The 27,404-nt window shown below is 40.4% G+C and overlaps 1 long non-coding RNA gene across 1 annotated transcript in view; it reads left to right on the plus strand.

The window, feature by feature from the left end:
- The window catches only part of LOC121477484, a 61,503-nt gene that overhangs the window by 27,792 nt on the left and 6,307 nt on the right, over nucleotides 1–27,404 (plus strand). Inside the window, exon 2 of the long non-coding RNA XR_005984237.1 lies at nucleotides 22,904–22,986. This is a non-coding gene — a long non-coding RNA (uncharacterized LOC121477484). The remainder of the gene's footprint in view (nucleotides 1–22,903; nucleotides 22,987–27,404) is intronic.

Genomic DNA, 27,404 nt, shown 5'->3' on the forward strand with positions numbered 1-27,404 from the left:
AACTTCATCAAGATAAAAAGCAAAGGAAACAAACAAATGACCTATCAGATAAAGGGCTAATATGCAAAATCTATAGAGAACTTTTCAAATTCAACACCCAAAGAACAAATAATCCAATCAAGAAATGGGCAGAAGACATGAACAGACATTTCTCTAAAGAAGACATACATAAAAAAAAAAAAAAAAAAAAGAAGACATACATATGGCCAACAGACACAGGAAAAAATGTTCAACATCACTTGGCATCAAGGAAATACAAATAAAAACCGAATGAAATACCACCTCACACTGGTCACAATGGCTAAAATGAACAAGTCAGGAAACAACAGATGTTGGCAAAGATGCTAAGAAAGGGGAACCCTTGTACACTATTGGTGAGAATGCATGCTGGTGCAGACACTCTGAAAAACAGTATGGAGGTTCCTCAAAAAGTTGAAAATAGAGCTACCCTGGGCAGCCCCGGTGGCGCAGCAGTTTAGCGCCGCCTGCAGCCCAGGGCGTGATCCTGGAGACCTGGGATCGAGTCCCACGTCAGGCTCTCTGTATGGTGCCTGCTTCTCCCTCTGCCTGTGTCTCTGCCTCTCTCTCTCTCTCTCTCTCTCTCTCTCTCTGTCTCTCTGTCTCTATGAATAAATAAATAAAATCTTAAAAAAAAAAGAAAAGAAAATAGAGCTACCCTAAGACCCAGCAATTACATTACTGGGTATTTACCCCACAGATACAAATGTAGTGATCTAAAGGGGCACCTGCACCCCAATGTTTATAGCAGTAGTGTCCACAATAGCCAAACTATGGAAAGAGCCTCGATGTCCATCAACAGATGAATGGATAATGAAGATGTGGTATGTATATACAACAGAATACTACTATGCCATCAAAAAAGAAAAAATCTTGCCATTTGCGATGACGTGGATAGAACTAAAGGATGTTATGCTAAGAGAAATAAGTGAATCAGAGAAAGACAATTATATGATTTCACTCATGTGGAATTTAAGAAACAAAACAGGATCATAGAGGAAGAGAAGAAAAAACAAGATGAAATCAAAGAGGGAGACAACCATAAGAGACTCTTTAAAAAAATTTTTTTTAATTCATGAGAGACACACAGAGAGAGGCAGAGACACAGGCAGAGGGAGAAGCAGACTCCTTACAGGGAGCCCAATATGGGACTCAATCTTAGGACTCCGGGACCACGCCCTGAGCTGAAGGCAGATGCTCAATGGCTGAGCCACCCAGGCATCCCAGAGACTCTCAATTATAGGAAACAAACCGAGGATTGCTGGAGGGGAGGGGATGGAAGGTGGGGTTACTGGGTGATGAACATTAAGGAGGGCATATGATATAATGAGCACTGGGTATTACATAAGACTGATGAATCACTGACCTCTACCTTTGAAGCCAATAATACATTATATGTTAATTAATTGAATTAAATAAAATTTTTAAAAGTTAAGAAAAAAAAGACTTTATCTCATATAATTCACTACAATGTTCATGGTTGTGGATTAGTAGATAGGTATCACATTCAGATTTTTGTGTGATTTCTCAATCTGAAGACTCATCTCTTCAATTCTGGAAAATTCTCAGCCATTTAAAAATACTATATTTCCTCTATGTGTTTTCTCTTATTAGATATATGTCGGATCATTCCTTTCACTTCACATGGCTTTAACCTCTTATATTAGTTTCCCACTGCTATTGTAACAAATCATTAACTTAGTTGGCTTTAAAAAACACAAATTTATTATTTTACATTTTTATAGGCCAGAAGTCTGAAATGAGTCTCACAGAGATAAAATCAATGTTTTGCCACAGCTGCATTCCTTCTGGAGGCTCTAGGAGCAAATTCATTTCCTTGTCTTTTCCAGTTTTTAGAGGCTGCCTGCATTCCTTGAAGGTTCATGGTCCCATTTTCCCATCTTTAAAACCAGAAACAGGGATCCCTGGGTGGCGCAGCGGTTTAGCGCCTGCCTTTGGCTCAGGGCGTGATCCTGGAGACTCGGGATCGAATCCCATGTCGGGCTCCCGGTGCATGGAGCCTGCTTCTCCCTCTGCCTATGTCTCTGCCTCTCTCTCTCTCTCTCTCTGTGTGACTATCATAAATAAATAAAAAAAAATAAAGCCAGAAACATTGGCAAGTCTTTTTCACACAGCCATCTGTCTGCTTCCTATGCTCTTCTCTCTCCTCTTTCGCTTTTAAGGACCTTGATGATTACAAGGGGCCCACCTGGATAATCCAGGACACTCTCCCTACTCAAGGTCAGCCAGTTAGCCAATTTAATTCCATCTGCAACCTTAATTCACCCCTTTCCATGTAACATATTCACAGGTTCCAGAGATTAGGATGTGAACGTCCGGGATCCCTGGGTGGCTCAGCGGTTTAGCACCTGCCTTCAGCCCAGGGTGTGATTCTGGAGTTCTGGGATCGAGTCCTATGTCAGGCTCCCTGCATGGAGCCTGCTTCTCTCTCTGTCTCTGTCTCCCTGTCTCTCATGAATAAATAAATTAAAAAAAAAAAGGATGTGAACATCCTTGGGGGGCTATTATTCTGCCTATTATATCCCTCTTTTATGTTTTCCATCCATTTATCTATGTCCCTAGTAATTCTTTCAGATCTACTTTCCAGGTAACACATTTTCTTCTCAATTGTATTTAAACTATTATCTAATCTGTCTACTGAGTTTTCAATTTCAGTGATTATATTTTTTGTTTCTGTAAGTTCTATTTGGTTCTTTTAAGAACTCAATTTGGGATCCCTGGGTGGTGCAGCGGTTTAGCGCCTGCCTTTGGCCCAGGGCGCGATCCTGGAGACCTGGGATCGAATCCCACGTCAGGCTCCCGGTGCATGGAGCCTGCTTCTCCCTCTGCCTCTCTCTCTCTCTCTCTCTGTGTGTGACTATCATAAATAAAAATTAAAAAAAAAAAAGAAATCAATTTGGTTCGTTCCTTTCTCCCTCCCTAACTTCTTTCTTACTCTCTTTCTTTCTTGTATTGTTCTTTCATTTTGGATCCAAATATTTCTTTAATCTTTTATTATTTGTAACTGTTAAAGCAAAACCAAAATGGAGACCACAGTTTGAATATATTCTTAGACCACTCATAATCATGCAACCAAAAGTTAAAACTGTCCTGATTTCCCCAAACGCTTACTCTGACCTTAAAAAGTTAAGATTTCTTCATGTCCGTATGACCTTAAAGCTTTATAGCTGGAGGGCACCTGGTTGGCTCACTCTGGATTTGGGGGGTAGTGAGTTTAAGCCCCACGTTGGGTGTAAACCTTACTAAGAAAAAAAATGCTCCCTAGCTAATCAGCTACAAAGTGAGCTTGGGATGAAAAAGAGTGTAAGTTTCTAGTACAGGACACAACAGAAAATGCACTCCTGTTTTCATGCTTTATAAACTGAGCTGTAACTGCTGAGATTGGAGTTTAACTACTTTAGATTGGAAGTCTCCCTATTCTCCAATAGTTTGTTCCTTGCTCAATAAAATATTCATGTTAAGTAGAGATTTCTGAATTTTCTTTTGATAGAACATATTTATTTTACATTACATTCAGATTGTTTTATTACATCTAGTTCTTGGTATGCTATTTTGCTAACTTTGTTTTGTAGTTTGTTTCCTCATAATTTGCAACTCTTGATTGTAAACTCATTTTAGAAGATTATTTCAGTGGGGATTTCACATGCTTGGGTTGTGAAGTTTCCCTACAAAGAAAATTGTCATTTGTCTCGGACATAGCCTTTGAATTTTTAATCAGGTCCAGTTATTTCTTGTGTGTGTATGTGAATTTTTAAGAATCCCACACCATATGAGTAGTGTAAATTTAGACTGCATGCCAATATGTGACACGGGCTTGGTGTTTCAATTCCTTGCATATGACTTTTCCTCTCTACTGCTAGCCTCAAGTCTTGGCTACCTTTAGTCTGAGATAGAGTAGTGGATGGTCAACTTAGAGACATGTCAGTCTGCAGTCTACTTGCTAATAATGTCAGAAGAGAAATGATTAAAATCTCATTTGGAAAAAAAAAAAGATGACAGTCTGTATCCTTAGGTAATTTTAAGGTCATTTATTATGATCTTTAAACCAAGGTGGATTTTTTCCCCTATGTATCTTTGATCAGCAGCCATCCAAACTTGTGATTTAATACTAACATTTCCAGTGACACCATCCCATTATTTCTTATATTATCCTTTTTTTTAAAGGAAGGGATAATTTTAAAAAAGATTTTATTTATCTATTCATGAGAGACCGAGAGAGAGAGAGAGAGAGGCAGAGATGGAGGCAGAGGCAGAAGCAGGCTCCATGCTGGGAGCCAGATGCGGGACCTAATCCCAGGACTCCAGGATCACGCCCCAAGCCACAGGCAGACACTCAAACGCTGAGCCACCTAGGCATCCCTATTTCTTATATTATCCTATTTTATGTTTGAACAAAACCTCTGTTCACTGGAAAGTTTTAAAAAAAAATCTAAATTTGCATTCCTGTAGCTTACACCACTGGTGTATTTCAGCCCATTAGAGAATAAAGAATAAGTTAATTCTATCTTCTGGATCACATCGTTCAAATATTTCAGGACAATTATCACATGTAATTGGGTAATGTCTAAAAATACTAAGGCTATGAAATTTTCAATCTTCACCATTCCCTTCCAACACACATACATCTACCTCCTAGCAGGCCCATAAATCAGTTTTCTCTGTAACCCTTCTGCTATTATAGACCTGGGGAAGGATAAATGTTACCCCTACAAGAATATAACTTATGGAACATCTCTTCTGCAGTATAAGGTGATGGAAATCCTAATTCTTCTGATCTGATAGAATATGGGACAAAGAGAAGAGAGAAGAGAGTAAGCAATAACATTCAAGTGTGATCATACACACATTGATTCTCTGTGCTGAAATCTCTGTGTGTGCATGTGTATGTGTGTGGTTGAGAGGGGGTGGGTAGGTTGAGAGAAATGCCAAAAAGCAGAGGAGGCCTGTGCTCCATCATTCATTTGGGATCCTGGAAAGAGACTGTTACTTCCTGTGGGGCCAGTCTGGTAAGTGCAAGTTGCAGAGTACAGAGTGGTGAGGCAGAGAGAGGGCCTGGGGTAGCACTCCTGCATCTCCTTTGGTCCCCATGAGGTATGGAAGGGCACCAGAAATTCCTCAGGCAGATGAAGCACCTCTGCAGGAGAGGCTGTAGGGGAGACTGTCGAGGCCAGATGGAGGCCCTGTATGAGGCTCAGAGAGTCTACAGCAACAGCAATTGCGGAGGTAGAATCAAACAAGTTAAGGAAAACTCTATTAGAGCCAAGACTGATCAGAATTCACAAGTGATAGATTTTAAGCAGCAGGTACCATCAGAGCACCCAGCAACCAAGAGGCAAAGGAGATCACCATGGAGACAAGAGAGGACTCACAGGACGTGCACAGGCTGATCGGAGACTTCATTTTTTTCTCACTGCCATGAGATCACAAAAGCCTCTGAGTCTACAACTTTGAAAATCTAATGAAAGCTAAAAGACCTTTTGTCCAGCCAGAAAAATGTTCACATGCACTAAATTTTGCGTGTGATTTCAAAGTTCACAAGCCACGGACTTTAACTTAAGACCCTTTTCTTAGAATCAGTTAAAGAACCATATAAAAGAGAAAATGGGCTTATTTTGGTATGCTTATTGGTTTTAGTGAAATAGTGATCACAATGTTGTGCTCTATAAGTCATTCGTTTAGGATTCCACTTAAGAGTTTTGCTCAAGACTGAGGTCAAACTTTAGTGATCTAATGTTTTTGGAATTTACCCCCCTCCCCCAATTTTAGAAATAAGGAAAATGTTTGTGCATTATCAGATACTCCTTCTTTTCTTCATGATTTGTGACTATTACTAACTTTGGTTCTGAAATTATATCTGCAAACTCTTATGTTAACCTTTGATGAAAACTCATTGAGGGTTAGAGATATAAAATCTCTTAAATTAGTTGAGTGTCTTTTTCCTCTTTCCTATTTGTTAGTATTCAATTCTCTTGGTCATTTTTGCTTATCTCCAGTTGGCTTAATTATTTTACCTAATGAAAAAGATGTAAATCTCTTCCCCAAGGATTACTCTCTTTTTTTTAATTTTTTTTTTATTTATTTATGATAGTCACACACACACACAGAGAGAGAGAGAGAGAGATAGGCAGAGACACAGGCAGAGGGAGAAGCAGGGTCCATGCACCAGGAGCCTGATGTGGGATTCGATCCCGGGTCTCCAGGATCGCGCCCTGGGCCAAAGGCAGGCGCCAAACCGCTGCGCCACCCAGGGATCCCGGATTACTCTCTTTGTATGTATTCTATTCTGAATATACCAAGACATTATTATGGGAAGAGTATTGACCTTGGATTTGGAAGACATAGATTCAAATCCTGGTTCCATCACATACTGACTGTTTAATTCTGGGGAAAGCTCTTAAATTCTGAATATTTGATCTCATCTCCAAAATGAGGATAATAATACCCTCTTATTAGGTTTTGAATGGTGATTAAAGAGATGGCATTTGAAAAAAGTTAGCTCAGTGCTGGATATTTCACAGGTACTGAGTAAATGTTCTCCTTCCTCATTTTGGCATTATTCTTAAGCACTCACTTATTCTGGCCGTTAGCGTTTTTTCACTGTTCTTACAAGTTCATGCTACTCTTTTGTTTTTGCTCTTGTTTCTGAGTCCCTTCTCATGTTTACATAAATCAACAGGAGTATTTTGTCTGTACTGGGGGTATAGTGCACAGAGTTTAAGAGATTCCTAGTAGCCTATTAGATGGTTGATATTTGGGAAAAAGTTATTGGCTCCAAAATAGGAAAAGAAAATTGAAAATTCAAAATTAATAAATATTTAATTAAATGTCAAATAACCTGAACATTGTCAGGTAGCCTATTCAACTCTTACATTGATATAAATAGCCCCACAAGTCTTTATTTTTTTTTCTCCCACAAGTCTTTATCCACAATTCTGGAATCCAGAAAGTTCTGAAAATGAAAAATTTTTTGGCTAGTTTGGGGTGAACTGATTTGGCAGCACAGCATAACCTGAAGCTGTTTATGATCTCTATTTATTCCTCTTGGTGTGAATATTCATATTTTTTTCTGCAGAAATAGAAATGTATTTGACTATGAATACTATCCCAAGCCCCTGTGGAAGCATTATGTAATATGTGGTATGTGCAATCTATTATCATTTCAAAATCTGAAAAATTCTGAATTCCAACAGCATACCTACCCAAGGGAATTAGATCAAGGATTTCATTCTTGTGTAAATAATATGTGAGATAGGAGTGAGTTTTCATATGTTTACTATAATGTGTGTGTATGTGATTCCAACATTAAGTGAGATACTGTAAGTCTCTTGCAGCAGGTGAAGGGAGAGCAAGAGAGTGAGCAGGAGCATGTGCAAGCACGGTCAGTACTCTTAAGAAAATCACATTCTAAAAAAAAAAAAAAAAAAATTCTTTTAAAAGGACTTCTGACTAATAAGTGCATAAAAATAGGCTCAACATCCTTAGTCATCAGAGAAATGCAAATTAAGATCACAGTAAGATACCATTTTATGCCCTCTAGAATAAGACATACAATAACCAATGTGTGGAAGACACGAATAAACTGGAAAACTTATACATTGCTGGTTAACTTTGGGTTAATAGAAAGAGCAATTTTTTTGATTTATCAATATAGATTATAATACAAGGTTATGTTTTTATTCAACTTAGGTAAGTTCTTCCTAAATGTATACAGATATACTCAAAGAAGCTAGCATTACTTCTACTTAATTTTTAAGGTATGAAAAATACAGATTTGTGTTTAAGCAAATTGATTCATTATTCTGACAGTAATTATTTTAAAGTTTTATTTATTGACAATTGTATTTCAACAGTATCTTCTGTAGTATGTCAGCTTGAAGATGATTTGTAATGTGGTTAGCTTTGGACTGACAATAAATTGAGTTAATGGATATTTATTGGATATTTAGATCATTTCTAAATTGAAACACTGCTTACTAAACATAATTTGAAGTTTATTTTATATATTTTTGCTTCTTCATTTTTGTTTTGTAATAACAGTTGACATTTACTGAGCGCGTAGTTCTGTAACATGAGAATTACTTGATTCAATCCTCAGAACAACCCTATGAAACAGGAACTGTTAGTCTTCCACTTTTAATTTTTTAAATTTGTATTCATTGTTTATTTTTAAAGATTTTATTTATTTATTCATGAGAGACAGAGAGAGAGAGGCAGAGACATAGGCAGAGGGAGAAGCAGGCTCCCTATGGGGATCCCAATGCAGGACTTTATCCCAGGACCCCCAGATCACATCCTGAGCTGAGGGCAGATGCTCAGCCACTGAGCCACCCAGGCCTCCCAGTCTTCCACTTTTTAGGTGAGGAAACAGAGGCTCAGGGTTGCCAAGAAACTTGCCCAAGATCACATAGCTAGTAAGAAGCAGAGGTGGAAGGTGAGCCCAGGTAGTTGGACTCCAGAGAATATGATCTTAACTATAAAGCTGTACTTTCTAACTTTCAGGCAGTACTATTACTGGCTAGGCTCTTGAAACCCCTTTGTAAATTCCTCCCCTGGTTTATTAAGATAGGCCATATATATTTTTGTTTGTTTTTATTGAGGTAAAACTGACATGATGTTATATTAGTTTCAAGTATACAAAATAATGATTTGATATTTGATATATTGCAGAATAATCACCACCATAAGTCTAGTTAACATGTCACCACACATAGTTACATAGTTTTTTTCTTGTGATGAGAACTTTTAAAATCTATTCTCTTAGCAACTTTCAAATGTGTAGTACAGTATTATTAACTATAGTGACCATGCTGTACATTACATCCCCATGACTTCTTTATTTTATAACTGGAAGCTTTTGCCTTTTGGCTCCCTTCACCCATTTCACATTCCCCAGCTTCTTACTTTATATGCTATGAAGAGGCAATATAAACATGTTCATTTTTGCCACTTAGAGAAGTTATAAAGTCTGTGATGCATATGGCCATATAAAGCTGAATTATGAATTGTGCTAGTCTACTAAAATACTGATGTGTGACATTGCACAATCATGCACTCCCACTCTTATATAATGAGAAAGAAGCAGCCTCTGATGTCCAGAAGTGACCTGACACTCACAGGCCATTTGTTCATTTTAAATAATCTTGCAGAATACCAACCTCAGACATCATTACCCTGAGATCATGATAAAATGGACAAAACAAGCTGCTTCATAATTTTGTACTCACATACAAAAACAAGATAACTATGTAAAACCACAGAATACAAAATACCCTCCTCTTGCTAAATGAATGACTATTATTTTTTATGTATTCATACTGTTGATTTCTGACAGTATTCAATTTTGAACAATTTCTTGCTTCTTTATACTCTCCCCAAATCACCCAAGGGAAGACCAAATCCTCTAACAGACTCTTTCTTATTCTCTTTCACTGAGATATCCCATGATTACCTATAATTTGTGTTCTCTCTTGTTGCAATGAGTGGTAAAGCCAGCTTGTTTAACTATATGAATGTTTATGGTGGTCTTTGGCAGAAGGGCATCGACAAATGAAATGGTCATTTCCCCCATATTTCTGTCATTGCCATATCGTCAACTACTGCTTTCTTCTTTGTTGGTTCAGAGTAAGTACAAACAATTGACCCCCCAAATAAATATTGATAGGGGTGCCTGGGTGGCTCAGTTGGTTAAGTGTCTGCCTTTGGCTCAGTTAATGACCCCAGGGTTTTGGTATTGAGCCCTGAGCCCCAAGTCAGGCTCTCTGCTCAGCAGGGCACCTGCTTCTCCCTCTCCCTCTGCCTGCCTACGTGCGCACTCTCTCTCTTTCTGTTAAATAAATAAATAAATAAATAAATAAAATATTAAAAAGAATAAAAACAAAATAAATATTGATAATAGTGGATTTAACTCTTTGAAAAACATAACGATCCATGAATATGTTCTGATATAAATGAATAAAATAAAAAGAAAGCTCTACTTTACATTAGAGCACCAATGAAGTGTAGAAGAAATGATGGAATTAGAAAAGAATGATTTTGTTAAGATCCCCAAATAAGTAATTCATATAAGAATCATTATGATGAGGAATGGAATAATTACATGGTCTCAAAGCATCTTTTCACAAATCTTATTAATTACTTACTAATTAATAAGCATGCCATACTTTTAAAAAAAAATTTTTATTTATGATAGTCACAGAGAGAGAGAGAGAGAGGCAGAGACACAGGCAGAGGGAGAAGCAGGCTCCATGCACCAGAAGCCCGACGTGGGATTCGATCCTGGGTCTCCAGGATCGCGCCCTGGGCCAAAGGAAGGCGCCAAATCGCTGCGCCACCCAGGGATCCCTAAGCATGCCATACTTATTAATTATCTTTAATTACTCATTAACTACTAACTAATTTAATTACTAATCAGCTAACTCATTTAACTACTAGTTAACAGTTATATCATCAGTCAAGGGACAAATTGACATCGTGCATCACTTCTGGGGTATTCCTGCAAAAAATGCATAAATTATAAGTAAATGTTAGACAAATACAAATTGAGGGAGAATCCTCAAAGTAACTGGCAGTACTTTTCATAAATGTCAAGATCATGAAAGACAAGGAGACTGAGAAGCTGTTTCAGATTGAAGGAGACTGGAGCTAAATGCAGTGTTTATTTCCTGTACCTATAGAAGACATTATTGGGACAAGAGGCAAAATTCAAGTAGGGCTTGTAGATTAGATGGTAATTTTGGACTGATGTTAATTTTCTTTTTTTAAAAGGTTTTATTTATATGAGAGGGAGAGAAAAAAACAGTGAGCAAGAGAGAGCCTGAGTTGGGTGAGGGGTAGAGGGAGAAGCAGACTCCTTGTTGAGCAGGGAACCTGATATGGGCTCCATCCTGGGACTCCAGGATCCTGATCTGAGCTAAAGGCAGACACATGACTAAGCTACCCAGGCACCCCTAATGTTAATTTTCTGATGTTGATGGTTGTACTGTGGTTTGTATAGGACTCTTGTTTTTAGGAAATATGCTTTGAAATATTCGGGGTTAATGGATCATCAATTCTGCAACTGTTTCTCAATGACTTAGAAATACCCATGATTGAGGAATCCCAGTGAAGGGTACACAGGAGCTCTTTGTACTATTTTTGCAATTTTTATGTGAATTTAGCATTATTTTTTTAATAGGAAGAAAGTAAGAAAAAGCAAAAGTAAGTCTACAGGTTCTGCGTGTGTCCTCTTTCCTTGAAGTCAGAACTGAATCATGGAATATTGGCCTCCAGAAGAGGGCAGCAGATCTCTTGGCTATGTGGTTGGAGCCTTTGGTCATAATTTCAGTTATTATTTCTTTTTAATATAGCATGGTCACATTTTTACTTTTTAAATTTGAATCTAGCATCTTCTGGGCTTCAACTGGAGATTCATATTATCTATGTAGTTTAATTAATATACAGATATTTAGGACTTAAGACTTATTGAATCTCTAAGCATTCTTGATGTGTTCTTGGTATATTCTTACAAAAAGCTTGATATATTCATAATATATAAAGTCAGGATTATTATATGTTATGTCTTACTATTTTTCCTTTTTATAAAGTGTGTTCAGGGGATCCCTGAGTGGCTCAGCGGTTTAGCACCTGCCTTCGGCCCAGGGCATGATCCTGGAGTCCCGGAATCGAGTTCCGCATCAGGCTCCCTCAATGGAGCCTGCTTCTCCCTCTGCCTGTGTCTCTGCCTCTCTCTCTCTCTCCGTGTCTCTCATGAATAAATAAATAAAATCTTTAAAAAAATAAAAGAAATAAAAAGTGTGTTCATCCATTTTTATAAATTAGTTGTAATGTTCACTGTCTTCTTTGAAAATAGTTAATCACGTTTCTAATTATTTTGTCTAAAGCTTTTCTTAGATTGATTTTATTTAATTTTTTATTTTTTAATAGATTTTATTTATTTATTTTGAGGGAGAGAGAGAGAGAGAGAGAGGCAGAGACACAGGCAGAGGGAGAAGCAGGCTCCCTGGAGATGGAGCACGAATGCGGACGGAAGAAGGAGCAATAGAGGGAGATAGAGAAGCAGACTCTCTGGTAAGCAGGGAGCTAGATGCAATGATGCTCAACCGCAGAATCACAGGATCATGACCTGAGTTGATGGCAGACGCTTAACCAGCTGAGCCACCCAGGCACCCTTAGATTGACTTTATTGTCTTGTTTTGCATGCCATAGAAACAACCAAAGTTCCTTATTATATTGCATAATTCTTATAATATATTCTTATCCGCTCTTTCATTTTTGAAAATTATGAATAAGAAGCTAGTAGGCCTTACTACAACCATTTAAAATTTTTTGGCGTATACAAGGGTGCCTGGGTGACTCAGTTGGTTAAGTGACCTACTCTTGATTTCAGCTCAGGTCTTCTCAGGGCTAAGAGTTTGAGCCCCATGTTGGGCTCCACACTGGGCATAGAACCTACTTTAAAAAAATGGCTAAGATAGTAGATTAAGATACCTGGGTGGTTCAGTCAGTTAAGCATCTCTTTTTTTTTCATTTTTTAAAATTAAAATTCAATTTGCCAACATATAATATAACACCCAGTGCTCATCCCATCAAGTGCTCTCCTCAGTGCCCATCACCCAGTTACCCCATCTCCCCACCCACCTCCCCTTCCACAACCCTTTGTTTGTTTCCCAGAGTTTGGAGTCCCTCATGGTTTTTTTCCCCACTCAGTTCCCCTCCTTTCCATTATAATCCCTTTCACTATTTCTTATATCCCATATATGAGTGAAACCATATAATGATTGTCCTTCTATGATTGACTTATTTCATTCAGCATAATACCTTCCAGTTCCATTCACGTCAAAACAAATGGTGGATATTCGTCTTTTCTGATAGCTGAGTAATATTCCATTGTGTGTGTGTGTGTTCCATTCCATTCCATTCCATTCCATATATATATATATATCACACCTTCTTTATCCATTCATCTGTCGAAGGATATCGTGGCTCCTTCCACAGTTTGGCTATTGTGGATATTACTGCTATGAACATTGGGATGTAGGTGTTCTGTGTTTCACTACATCAGTATCTTTGGAAAAAATACCCAGTAGTGCAATTGCTGGGTCATAGGGTAGCTCTATTTTTAACTTCTTGAGGAACCTCCACACTGTTTTCCAGAATGACTGTACCAGTTTGCATTCCTACCAGCAATGCAAGAGGGTTTCCCTTTCTCCACATCCTCTCCAACATTTGTTGTTTCCTGTCTTGTTAATTTTCACCATTGTCACTGGTATGAGGTGGTATCTCATTGTGGTTTTGATTTGTATTTCCCTGATGGCAAGTGTGTGGAGCATTTTTTCATGTGCTTGTTGGCCATGGGTATGTCTTCTTTGGAGAAATTTCTGTTCATGTCTTCTTCCCATTTCATGATTTGATTGTTTCTTGGGTATTGAGTTTGATAAGTTCTTTATAGATGTTAGATACTAGCCCTTTTTCTGATATGTCGTTTGCAAATATCTTCTCCCATTCTGTAGGTTGTCCAAGCGTCTGACTTTTGATTTCAGCACAGGTCATGATCTCAAGGTTGTGAGATCAAGCCCCGAGTCAGGCCCTTTGCTGGGCATGGAGCCTGCTTAAGATTCTCTCTCCCTCTCTAAATAAGTAAGTAAGTTAGTCAGTCAGTCAGTTGGTCAGTCAGTCAGTCAGTCATATACAGATTGTTTTTTATTTGATGCTTCTCTGAAAGCTTTTTAATCGACTACAAGCCAAAGTACTTCATCTTCAATGAAGGAGTGTTTCAGAATTCTGTGGAAAAGGACTATGGTAGATACTTTGAGGTACAGGTTTCTGATAGCATCACTTAAACAATTTTGAGACCCTATTAGAGGACTGAGTCAGGATTTCTAGAACTCTAAAGAAGCCAGTGGGTTCATAAGACTGCTAGCCCAATATCCACTGAAACAAGAATTAATTGCATTGGAGTGATGAATTGCTGAGGGATGATTATTGTTTTTGTTTAAACTATTGTTGATTTTTTTGTAATGTTCTATTTTCTGGATACTGAAGGAAGCCCTTTTTCTTTTATCTTAAACTATATATAACTCATAACAATTTAATAATTATAATTCTGCTTTATTTCAGACTCTGCTTTTATACACTGAAATGAAACATTTATGAATGATAACTCATTTTCTTTGCCTGAGCCCTCTGGAATTTGGAAACTTTTATTGAATATTCTTTATTTCATGACAATATAATTATCATCTTTTCATGATAATATAGTTACTGGCAGAGAATCAATAAGAATCTGTCCTCCTTTTTACCAGGGCATAATTTGAAACACTGAGTATGCAAGCAAGGCCTTGCCTAGAATGTTATCCCTGGGTATGATGCTCTTTTAATCAGATATGTATGGCCAGACACATCTAAGGAACTAGGTTGACTTTATGGAGCCAATGCTTATAAATCCTTCCAGGAAAACTGGTTGATTCCTGGTTTACAAAGTTCTCAGCTTCTGGGTGGGTAAGTCACTTTCTTGTCAGATCCAGGAATCTTAGGATATTTGGGGAACTTCAAGAAAAGACAAATTCGCCCAGTGGCTACCACAGCTGAAATCTGATGTTGAGTTCTGGGTGTGGCTATCTAGCCTCAGAGGCCTTTAAAAGTTAAATTTGAGATTTTGGGGGAAGTCTTTTAGCAAAGCAAGTTTAAGAAGGCCTAAGTGGCAAATTATCATCACTCCTATTGCACCAATGTAAATAGAGACTAGCCTTATTTGTGATCAAGTATAATCTTCCAGGGCACTTGGGTGGCTCAGTCGGTTAAGCATCTGTCTTTGGCTCAGGTCGTAATCTTGAGGTCCTGGGATTGAGCCCTGCATCTGGCTCCCCGCTCAGTGGGGAATTTACTTCTCTCTCTTCCTCTCCCTGTGCCCCTCTCCCTTCTCATGTGCTCTCTTTTTCTCAAATAAATAAAACCTTTTAAAAAGAGAATAATCTACCTTTGAGATTATTTTTGATCAAAAGGGAGGAGATTATAGGGAAAAAGTGTGTATACTTCAATGAGAAATTATGCATTGTCAATAGTAATGGTTCCCAGCATTCTGATATGAGCCCTGTTCATTGTCTTTGGGCTGCTCTTGGTCAACTCTTTTTAAATTGCAGATGACTGATGAATATTGCCAATGACAAAAACCAAACAATTAGGAAGACTGATTTTATTTAGTCTATTGCAGTAGGGAGATCACCCAGATCTGTAGATCAGAGTATCTCAGCAGGGTAGTTTTATCTTAGACTTTTTTTATAGGGAGAAGTGGACAAGTTACAGGTAAAATCATTTTTTTAAAGATTTTATTTATTTATAAATGAGAGACGCACAAAGAGAGGCAGAGACATAGGCAGAGGAGAAACAGGCTCCCCATGGGGAGCCTGATGCAGGACTCGGTCCCAGGACCTTGGGATCATGACCTGAGCCAATGGCAGATGCTCAACCACTGAGGCACCCAGGGGCCCCAGGCAGAATGATTTACAGCTGGGATTGCTTCATAATCAGGAGAAGTCTCAGTCCGTTAAATAGGAAATGTTTACCTCTGTGTCTGGCTAGTTTTAGGGGATAGACAACTCTAATCTCAATTAATCATTCATGTGACAAAGAACTGGGAGTTGGAGGATCTGTATCTTGACTTGCTGGTGGGTTCAGGCAAAAGGGGAAAAGTTTGTTTGGTCTTCTCACAAGTAAACAAGGGAGGTATCTGTAAGTCTTACGGGAGTCATGAGAAAAAGGATAGTGAGTGAATGAATCTTATCTAAGTCATTCAGGAAGGTGGTTCATTTCCATCAGCCATTTCTGGAACAGAAAAAGATTGGTGGAATTTCAGAAAGCAAAAGTTTGGGGAGATTTCTTAAACATTCATATTTTCTGGGAACACAGGATTCAGGTAAAATTCAGCATTGTCAATATGTAAACTCTGCCTTGTCCTGTATAGTTCCCATGGACTTTCCTCCTCCTGTGGAAAAATAACCTCTATTTACAATTCAGTATCTTTACTCCATATAAATTTGTGCTTTTTGATTTTTCCTTTGAACCAGTTATAACATTTGTTCTCATAATGTATAAGTTCAATCAATTCTTCAATATGTATTCCTTTTTATATTTGTATGAGAGCCATGATTTTGCCTTTTTCTAAAAGTTGTCTTTAAATGATATGATCCATATAGCTTATTCAGATTTCACCAGATATACATGCATTCATCTTCGTGAGTGCAAACAAGCCAGTTTTTAAGGTTCCCAGTGAGAGACCGGGAGATCAGGAGAGCTATGTAAAGTCCAAAGACTGGTGGTGCCTACAGTGAAGATTGACACCCAGAGGTTAAGAGTTATCAGATAGAGTGAGGTGGGATGGATCTTTTGGCAGAGATCATTCTGGGTTGAGAGTCTAAAGCTTAGTTTATTCAAGAATTATCCAATAATTATTTCTGCATTCCTTGGCACTGATCTACATGTATTAAAACATAGGATTAAGAGGTAGACATAATTGGGTTCAAAGTGTTCTATCATTTACTTGCTGTGAGATTGTGGGGAAGGATCTTAACTTCCTTCTACCTGTTGTCACTAACTGCAAACTAGGAATAATGTTAATATCTGCCTCATAGAATTGTTGTGAGAAAAAAATGAGATAATAGATGTGATAGACTTGGCATATAGACAGTACTCGGTAAGTGATGGCTATTATTATTTTGTTATTTTTTTAAAGATCTCATTTATTCATGAGAGACACAGAGAGAGAGAGAGGCAGAGAGGCAGAGGGAGGAGAAGCAGGCTCCATGCAGGGAGCCTGATGTGGGACTCGATCCTAGGACTCCGGGATCATGCCCTGAGTTGAAGGCAGGCCAGGCATCCCAGTGATGGTTATTATTAAAATAACTTTTCTTTTATCATCAAGGAAATGCCTAAGCTAACAATCTTTCATGAAAACTGTAGAAGCTACCACATCTCTATTTTACTTCAGACCCATTAATACTCAGACAAACCTAGTTCTTGTCAACAAAGATAGATGGAATAATAGTTCATCAACTTATCAACTTCAACAGTAGGTCAGTGATGAAGACCACATGCATGTTAATACATGTTCTTTGTGGGTTTTTTTTTTTTGCCACTTTCATATTTCTTTTCACATAATTTTTTTTAATGTAGGCCCCATGCCCAGTGTGGAGCCCAGTGTAGGGCTTAAACTCATAACTCTGAGATCAAACAAGCCAGTTTTTAAGGTTCCCAGAGTTGAGATCAAGAGTCAGACACTAAAAAGAAAGAAAGAAAAAAAAAAAAAAGAGTCAGACATTTAACTGACTGAGCCACTCAGGCACCCCTCATGTAACTTTGTTTTTAATAAAAGCAATTCACCAAGTCTATGAACAGAATTTCATTTATAGGTTTTTATAGACCTATTCACATTTACAAATTATCTGACAATATGTCCAAATTTTAGTCAGGAAAATATGGATAATATACTCTGCATAATATGCTCTTTTGCGTATATCCTAAGGTAATGAATGATCTCAGAAGAGTCTGAGTAGGGGATCCCACTAGAGGGTGATATGGATCTCCCGAAGGGCTGACAAACACTTTTCCACTTTTCTTCAGATCTTCTTTCAGCTTTCATAACTAAGGACCTGCTAATTCAGGATTACTAAAAAGGAGGCATTTGTAAACTAAAATTTACACATTACTTGATGTTCTCCAGATTTAAATTTGGCATTCTAGTATGATCTGGCAACCTATGAGAAAGTCACAAAGCCTCTACCTGCTAGCAGACATGGGGCTTGTTGGGATTCTCTCAATTTCCAGGACTTTTTCTTAGTGCATCAGCAGCATTGGTCTGAGATAGTCGAATTGCTATTCATGCTCTTTAATAAACTGCTTACTTTGCTTCATCATTTATTCAACACCACATGGATCGTTTGATTCCCCCGTTCAGGGTGTTGTGATGAATTTGCATCAAAAGCAATTTCACTTTGTGGATATATACAAGTTCCCTCAAAATCTGCTAGTATTGGGGACACCTGGGAGGTTCAGTGGTTAGGCCCATCTGCCTTCGGCCCAGGGTGTGATCCTGGAGTCCCGGGATGGAGACCCATATCCTGCTTCTCTCTCTGCCTGTGTCTCTGCCTCTCTCTCTGTGTGTCTCATGAATAAATATATACAATTAAAAAAAAAAAAAAAGTCTACCTGTGTAGTGACACTTGTGATGTTCTTCCAAAGAATAGAAGCTAAATAATTTGTAATATAATATCAAGACAAATGTTATAGGGGTGCCTGGGTGGCTCAGTGGTTGAGCATCTGCTTTTGGCTCAGGTCGTGATCCTGAGGTCCTGGGGTCCTGGAGTCCTGGGCTTGAGTTCTACATTGGGCTCCCTGCAGGGAGCCTGCTTCTCCTTCTGCTAGTGTCTCTCATGAATAAATAAATAAAATATTTTAAAAAATAAGACAAGGACAGCCTGGGTGGCTCAACAGTTTAGTGCCGCCTTCAGCCCAGGGCAGGATCCTGGAGACCTGGGATCGAGTCCCATGTCAGGCTCCCTGCATGGAGCCTGCTTCTCCCTCTGCCTGTGTCTCTGCCTCTCTCTCTCTGTGTCTCTCATGAATAAATAAATAAAATCTTAAAAAAAAAAGAAGACAAATGTTGTAAAAGTATTACCCATTTTAAAGTTTATAGGACATTGTTTTATAATTAAATGGATAAACTCACAATCTCTCATATAGTATATAGTAAGCAATTCTAGCAATAACTTTTCTGCAACTTTTAATTTTATTCTTTTTTATCTTTTTAAGATTTTATTTATTTATTTGAAAGAGAGAGAGCACAAGCAAGTGGAGGGGTATAGGGAGAAGGAGAAGCAGACTTTCTGCTGAGCAGGGAGCCCTATGCAGGGCTCAATCCAGGGATCCTGGATTGAGTGATTGCCTGAGCCAAAGGCAATCACTTAACCAACTGAGTCACCCAGGTGCCCCATCTTTTTAAATTCTATTATCATCAGTTCTTTTTTTTTTTTTTTTTAAAGATTTTATTTATTTATTTGAGAGGGAAAGAGAGTGAATGAGAGAGAGAGAGAGAGAGAAAGAGAACACGAGCAGGGCTTTGGGGGCAGGGGCTGCAGGGAGGGGGCAGAGGGAAAATCAGACTCCCTGCTCAGCAGGGAGCCCCATGTGGGGCTCAATCCTGGGACTTAAAGATCATCTCCTGAGAGGAAGGCAGCCACTTAACCAACTGAGCCACCCAGGTGCCCCTCACTAGTTCTTTTTTGAGTGAGGCTGTATACATGGGTAAGTAAAATAGTTTCGGTGATTAAAGCCATTTGAAAGTTTCTATTCTAAACCCTTTGAGTGGATTGTAAATGTTTACCCTCAGTCCTTAAATATTACATAAGAGCATCAAAATAATCAACATGGGACCTCTTTTCAATTTCTCACCTTGCTCATCCAAAGATCTTGGCTACCCGGATCTACTGTAAATGTAGTGCTTGTCTATCATGTTTCATCTCAGCCTCCCTGTATGAATACATCAGTACAAATCTGAGGACATATCCCATCATTATATGATCATCTATTTCTTGGCTGGCACAAATGTCACTTTCTCAGAGAGGCTTTCCTAGAACATCCTGTTAATCTGTGTGTCACTCTCTGTCCTATTACCCCGTTTTATTTTCTCCGGAGTAATTATCAGTACATGAAATCATCAGTTTGTTACTTTAGAAGATTAGCTGCCTCATGCCTTACTGGCTTATAAGTCTTATAAGTCTTACTGGCTTATCCCCAGCTCTTAGATAAAATGCCTACTACATAAATAAGCATAAGATTGGATAAATGTTTTTTTTTTAATTTTTATTTATTTATGATAGTCACACACACAGAGAGAGAGAGAGGCAGAGACACAGGCTCCATGCACCGGGAGCCTGACGTGGGACTCGATCCCGGGTCTCCAGGATCGCGCCCTGGGCCAAAGGCAGGCGCCAAACCGCTGCGCCACCCAGGGATCCCAAGATTGGATAAATGAATGAATGAATGCTTCACTCATTCCATGTTGCTGTTCTGGGACCAGATGATTAGATGGTCCATAGAGGCAGAGACTCATTTGAGCCTGATGGCATGTGCCATCTCCAATCAAGTGTCTGAGTTGGTCTGATTGGTGAATGTTTCATATAGTTAGAGATGGTGGAAACTGTGTCTGGCCTAAAGTTGTGGGTGATTTCCAAATCAAGGAAGCATGCAGAGCTGACAGGTGAGTGGGGAGCTGCAGTCTGTGGGCTCCTGGTGAGTCATATGGTGATGGAGGAGGACCAGGGACAGACACTGTTGAAACTCAATATATGAAGGCAGGAATCAGGGAGATGGCAGCAGGGAACAGGGGAATGAAATAAGCAGGAAGGAAGTGGTGAGCACAGAGAATTATGTGGTGGGGTTATGTATTTTTGTTGTTGTTTAGTCACTTTATTGAGATATCACTTAGATGCCATAAAATTCACCTATTTAAAGTATATAGTTCAATGTTTTTTGTGTATTTGCAGAGTTATGCAATCATCACCTGTCTAATTTTAGGACATTTTTATCATTCCCCAAAGAAATCCTATACCCATTGGTGCCATTCCTCATTCACCTGGCCTTTTCTCCACCAAGTCCTAGGCCACCACTAACCTACTTCCTGTCTCTATAGATTAGCAGATTATGGACATTTCACTTAAGTGAGATTATATAATATGTGGTCTTTTGTGATTGGGTTTTCTCTTATTTGGCATAATATTTTCAAGGTTCATCCATAGTGTAGCATGTATGAGTGCTTCATTTCCTTTTCATAGCCAAATAATAATAATATCATCATATAGATATATAAAATTTTATTATCTGTTCATCAATTAATATACATATGGGTTGTTTTAGCTATTTTGAATAATATTGCTATGAACATTTGCATACCAGATTTTGTGTGGACGTGTTTCCATTTCTCTTAGGCTTGTATCTAGGAGTAGAATTGCTGGGCTATAGGGTAACTCTATGTTCAACATTTTTGAGGAGCTGCCAAATTGTTTTCCAAAGTGCCTGCACTATTTTGCATTCTCTTGTGGGGCTGTTCTGGTAGATGATTTTATGAGTTTGTTCTGGGCCCTTGAGCCATCTGAGTATCATGAGAACAAGTGTGTCGTGATTCAGCCTGGATCCTGCTGTTCAACTATGGCTGCACAAACCCCCTGGTCCCTGAGGCCTAACCTGCAGTGATTCTGCACTATTGTAACCCCAGAGGTGTATTGCCATTAGTCAGTCCCTGCAGGTCCTCCATCTGTTCGTATATTAGTCATCCTTCAGAGTCCAAGTCAATACTGCCTCCTCTGCTAGCTCAGTGCTTTCAACTCTGACTGCACATCAGAATCTCATGGGGAGCTTTTAAATATAGCAGATCCAGGGTCCACACCAAAGGTTCCGATTTAATTGGTCTGGGATAAGGCCTGGGGGCTAGGGTTATTTAAAAGTCTCTTCCAGACTCCTGCATGGCTCAGTTGGTGGAACGTCCGACTCTTGTTTTTGGCTCAGGTCATGATCTCATGGGCCAGGTGGGACTCCGTGCTCAGTGGGAGTCTGCTTGAGGATTCTCTCCCTCTGCTCCTTCTCCCGCTCCCACCTGAGTGTGTATGATCTCTCTCTCTCTCTCTCTCTCTCAAATAAATACATAAATATTAAAAAAAATTAAAAGCCACTTCAGATGATTCTAATGTGCAGACCGAATCGAGAACCACAGCTCTGCTTCCACTCCACTAGAAGAATCCTTTCTCTTCTGAAATTTACAGCAGTTTCTTTTCGATGGCACTCACCAAAACTTTAAAAATAGATCCCATATTTAATTGCAATTATTTAACATATGTATTTTATTTGTCCAGCTGGGCCACAAGCTCTTTGAGGACAGAGCTGTGTTTGACTCATACTCAAGTCTCCATTTGTCAAGGGACATCTGTTTATAGCACCACCTGGGCTCCCCCTGGTACTATTGAGGAATAATGCATAGGAACCAGCCAGACAACAAGTTCTCATGAAGCCTTCCCTGGCCACCCACCTAAACTTGCAGTCTCCACCCTCCGCCATTTCCCATTCTTCCTTCTTTTCTTTTTTTTTTTTTTTTAAAGATTTTATTTATTTATTCATGAGAGACAGAGAGAGAGAGAGAGAAAGAGAGAGAGAGGCAGAGACACAGGCAGAGGGAGAAGCAGGCTCCATGCAGGGAGCCCAACGTGGGACTCAATCCCAGAACTCTGGGATCATGCCCTGAGCTGAAGGCTAATGCTCGACTACCAAGCCATCCAGGCATCCCCCATTCTTCCTTCTTTAATTTGCCTTTTTCCCTTGGCACTTAGCACATGCTCTATGTTTCACTTATTATCTTCTTTATTGTCAGTCTCCACCCACTCTCCCTGAGGGGAGGGATTTTTGTCAGTTTGGCTCACTGCTGTACCCTCCGCACTCAGAATAGTGCCTAGCCATAGTAGGTGCTCAATAAATATTTATTAAAAGAATAAATAAATAAATCAGCCTATATTTAAAAAGAAATTTAATCCCTTTTTTCTACACCAGTGTGAGAGTTTTTTTTTTTTTTCTAAAAAAATTTTTTTTGAGAGTTGTTTTTTTGGGGGGGTAAATACTTTTAGTTATTTATTACAAAGCCTTCCTTATCCAAGGAAAGTTACATTTCTAACATATACATGTACATTCTGAGAGTCTGCAGAAGTTCTACTTAAGCCCTGGATCATGGTGTGTTTGGGTCTATGTATGCAAACTGGAGCAGAGGAACAGGGGCTGGGATGGTCAGTTGAAGCTGAACAAACTTGAACCCTGGCTTGCTCTTGTACCATAGAATCAACCTCCTACGTGTTCCAGAGGACGATGACCACGATGATGGAGGAGGCCAAGAAGAGCAGGTAGAGGCGGAAGAGGAAGGTATCCATCATATGGCTGAACCGCACCCACAGGCCAGCTAGTTGAGTGCTTATCAGTCCTGAGTCCCCGCTCAGCTCTGCCTCCCTGGGTGCCAGCTCCTTCCCTACCAAGTGCCCCGGATCCTTCAGTCCTGTGGAGAAGACAGAGACTCAGCTTCAAAGTGGGAAGGAGACAGGATTGGGGAGGTGGGGGACTGAGGAAGCTGGTTCCAGTGTAGAGAGTGTAGGCGGTGCAGACTTTTCTTACCCGGCAGGTGAGGGGGTGTGAGGCCTGGGCCCATATTCTCCTTCCAGAGCTTGGTGGGGCAGCATGTCCTTGGGCTGGTCCAGGAGAGGAGCAGAGAATGGAGCCACCGAGGCATGGCTGGGGGCCGGGTGGTGGCCAGGTGCAGCAGGTAGGTGATGAAGATGGTCTCCAGCAGGCTGACCACCATCAGGGACAGACACAGGGCAAAGTAGACACCTGGGGCAGGGGGATGGAGCATGCATGAGTGGGGCCCAGAAGAAGCAGCAATCCCCCGCTTTTCTCTGTTTCACACACAAAGCCCTTCTGAAATGACCATGACCACTTTCTCCTTTCTGCCTTAGCTGTGTCAGCAGGTCTAGCCAGCGCACTTGTGTACCCTGCCTCCTTTTATCCACCCCCTACTTTCCAACAGTAAGGAGGTAGGCATACTGATGAGGGGGGTGCCACTAGCAGGAAGTAGTTTATTCATCATGAGCAGGAAGACGTTGTAGCCCAGCAGAAGGGTTATCTTGAATGGGGCACGGTTCTCGCTTTCTGCCGGCAGGTAGAAGCTGAGGGCGTCGATGGCAATCAGGAAGCTACTGGGCACCAGGAGGTTTATGATGTAGAGGTTGGGCCTGCGCCTGATGGCCACCTGGAGGCAGGAGAGAGCAGAGAACCAGGTGAAGCTAGGGCTGAGGGAAGACTGAGGGATGATTACAGCTCCTTTCTCCCTTGGTGTCCTCAACCCAGCAGGGGCTCTTCCTGGGTGAAAAGCAGCCTTCACATGACTAAAAAAAACTCTGCCACACCCACCAAAGAAAACCTATGCCGGAAGTGGCAGTTTCAGACAGGAGGGTGGCTTTGGGGGACTTGGGAGAGAGAAAGGCTGTGAGGGTTGTGGCACCAAGTGGCTTTCTGGTCTTGGGGTAAGATGTGAGAGGGTGTGAGATTTAGAAAGATCTGATGAAGAACAGTAAGGGGGATGGACACATCTCACAAATCTCTAGGCTTACATAGAACATGATCTGGTCAAAAAGACTGGAGCCCACAGACATCTTCGGCGTGGCCTTGGTGATGCCCAGAAGCTCCCATTCCCCTTGTGTACGGACAATGTCACGTGAAGTGTCTGCTATCTCCCACACTTCCTTTGCCATGCCCAGTAACATGTTTTCCACTGCAGGGGAGATAAACACTCATTCAGCACACTGTTCAGCATCTGCTCTGTGCAGGGCTCAGAGAGATGAGCAAGAAAACTGCTTTAGCTCCCTGTCTCTGGCTGTCCAGTAACATGGCTCCTTCACTCCTCAGTCGCCTCCTTTTAATTCTGGGCTTTCTCCTCCTAAGTTCAACTCTCCACCACCATCCACACCCCCCCAATTAGCAAATACCCCACTGTCCCTCTCTAGGCATTAAAAAAAATAATAACCTTGTTGTGTGTGATGTTTTGTTGCCCCACCGATTGAGCTCATTTTACCCCCTCCCAGAACCCCCACCCACACCTCACCTGTATAGAGGAAAGAGCTGAAGGTGAGGGTGCAGTTTTGCTGGTCAAAGGGGAAGTAGAAAATGTCCAGGCTACAGATGCTGGTCACCCGCATTGGTTTGTTATATACAATGTGACCGTCACTAGTCACATATGCAGAGAGGCCTTCTGGGGTCTGATCCACATCCATGCTAAGTGGCAGAAGGGGAGAGAGGCAGATGCTCTGGGTTTCATATCAGCTTTGGCGGAGCTTCCCAATGTTGCTCACTGTGGCTCCTCTGCCATCTTTTCTGCCCACCACTTTCTCATTTCCAGGAATAAATGTCTTCTAGAAATGAGACACTGTTAATGAGCTGTGATAGTGCTCCTCTTGGAAATAAGTTTTTGGTGGCCCCAGTGACTGGGTTTGCCCTATACTGCCCTGGCTTGCTCCTTGCAGAAGGGTTTCCCCTCCAATTTTCCCTAGCCCTGGCACTCACGATTCCACGATGAAGATGTCTGGGAGCCACAGGTTCTCAGTCGTCACAGTGAGTTTACTGATAGCTCCACATTCTTCTGGGTCCCAGCTGATGAACGGGTTATTCCAGACCTAGATCACGGAGCACAGGTGGCTGAAACCTGGAGCTAGTTTATGTCAGCATCTACCCTTCCATTCCCTTAAATATATATACATGTGTATGAATTTTTTTTCCCTAAATGTATTGACTACAGGCATATGATAAAATTTTAACCATTCATTCCAGAAAGGTATAATATAAAAAGCAAGCTATTCCCTCCTTGATTCACTCCAATTCAGTTTATTTTATTTTTAAGATTCTATTTATTTATTCATGAGACACACACACACACATACACATACACAGAGAGAGAGAGACAGAGACAGAGACAGAAACACAGGCAGAGGAAGAAGCAGGCTCCATGCAAGGAGCCTGACATGGGACTCGATCCCGGGTCTCTAGGATCAGGCCCCGGGCTGAAAGCAGCGCTAAACTGCTGAGCCACCCGGGCTGCCCCCCATCTCAGTTTATAACCTCAACTCAGTCTCCTTATTAACAGTTTCTTGGGTATCTTTCTAGAAAATTAATTAATACATATTCCATCATTCATTTTTACTTACACAGATAGACTTATACTTTGCACATTGATATTTGTGCATGTCACTTAAAAAACAAACAAACCCTCATTTCCTTTTAAACTCTGATTCCTCCTCTCTACCTGGTGATAATGTTTCCCTTCTCTACCTAACAGTCTTGTTAGCTTTTCAGTTCCCACTCAAAGGAAATTTTTTTTTTTTCAAAGGAAATTTTAAGCTGGGTGCTGAATACCTTTGGGCCCTGGAGCTTACCTAGGGGTTTTCAACTATACCACCCCCGTCTTCCTGTATTTTCCATCTATGTCTTTCAAAGTTGTTTGGCAGCTGAGAAAGTGATTTGTCATCAGCATGAGCCTTATTTTGTTTGGATTTGTCTATTCCCTCGGGCACTGCCAATTTCAACAAATGTGATTTTTGCAAACAAGCCCAGAAAAGAGGGGAATAAAAGGGAAGAGAACTAAGCTGGAGTTACGTACCAACTTTAACCACAGAAATGATGTGAGCAGCTGGAGTTTTTCATCCTGACAAAAAAAAGTCCCCATTCAGGATGATTGGATGAGGCCGAGATCAGGTCCCATTCTACCTCTTGCCTTTGTTTTCTACGTGGTCCTGTGTGACTGTTCAGCTTTTCAGTTACAAATCTCAAAAGAAAAGTGGGTCCGAAAAATGCAGGTTACATTGAAAATGTAGGGGAAAGGACAGCATGAAGTCCCATTGGAAATATGTTTTATCCACCTATAGGGGCAGAACTCAGGACAAATGTTCCCTGCAGACACCTCACTGCAATGTTCCCCTTCATGTCTCTCCACCCCCTAGGATGGACATCTAACTTGCAGAGCATTTGGGGATGGATTGCTTGCCACTGGACCAGTGTAAGGTTGAGTTGACAGGGTGAAGACTCCTTGTTCCCTACTAGCAGTCTCTGGAAAGAATGTAGGAGTCAGAACTCACCACTTCCAGGATGGCAGACAAAATGAAGGAGACATTGACTTGAGTGGGGATGCTGTAGTTGATGACTGGACGGAAGTCCTTCTGGTTAAATATAGTCTGGAAGACAGCAGGGTCCACCCCATACTTGTCAAAGCCTGAGCAATTGATGGTGAAAGTGTTTGACCTTCCTGTAGAGAACAGAGACCTATAAGATGGGAATAGGGCTTTTATGTTTCCTAAGTAAGAGGAGTATCAGGGCTGAGGCCTCAAGCCTCTCCTCAGAGAAAGAAAACGTGGACACGGGGTGAAGCATGTGAGCCCCTCCTTTCTGGGCCAAGACTTCTGAAGGCCAAAGTTTTCCTGCCAAGGCTAGGGAGCAGGAGCTGGTCTGGTAGGAAAATGGTGGAAGTTGATGTGGTGAGCTGAACCAGGGCTCAGACCTTTCTTCCTGTGCTTTGCTCCCGTATAAAGCCTATCCAAATTTCTATGCAAACAGCCTCTCTGGGGAGTCCTATTCCTTCCACAGTCCCAACCCTGAAGTTTTGGCTTTGTCTGACCATACTTTTTTTCTTTCTAACTCTATTATGATTTGTTCTCATAGTCACTGAACAAAATTTCCCTAAAATTTTGTTTTTTAATTTCCCCTTCATGCTTTTATATCTTTCCATTTTCTGGAAAGAAAAT

This window comes from Vulpes lagopus, chromosome 17 (assembly GCF_018345385.1).
Source record: "Vulpes lagopus strain Blue_001 chromosome 17, ASM1834538v1, whole genome shotgun sequence".
In the NCBI taxonomy this organism is placed as follows: domain Eukaryota; kingdom Metazoa; phylum Chordata; class Mammalia; order Carnivora; family Canidae; genus Vulpes; species Vulpes lagopus.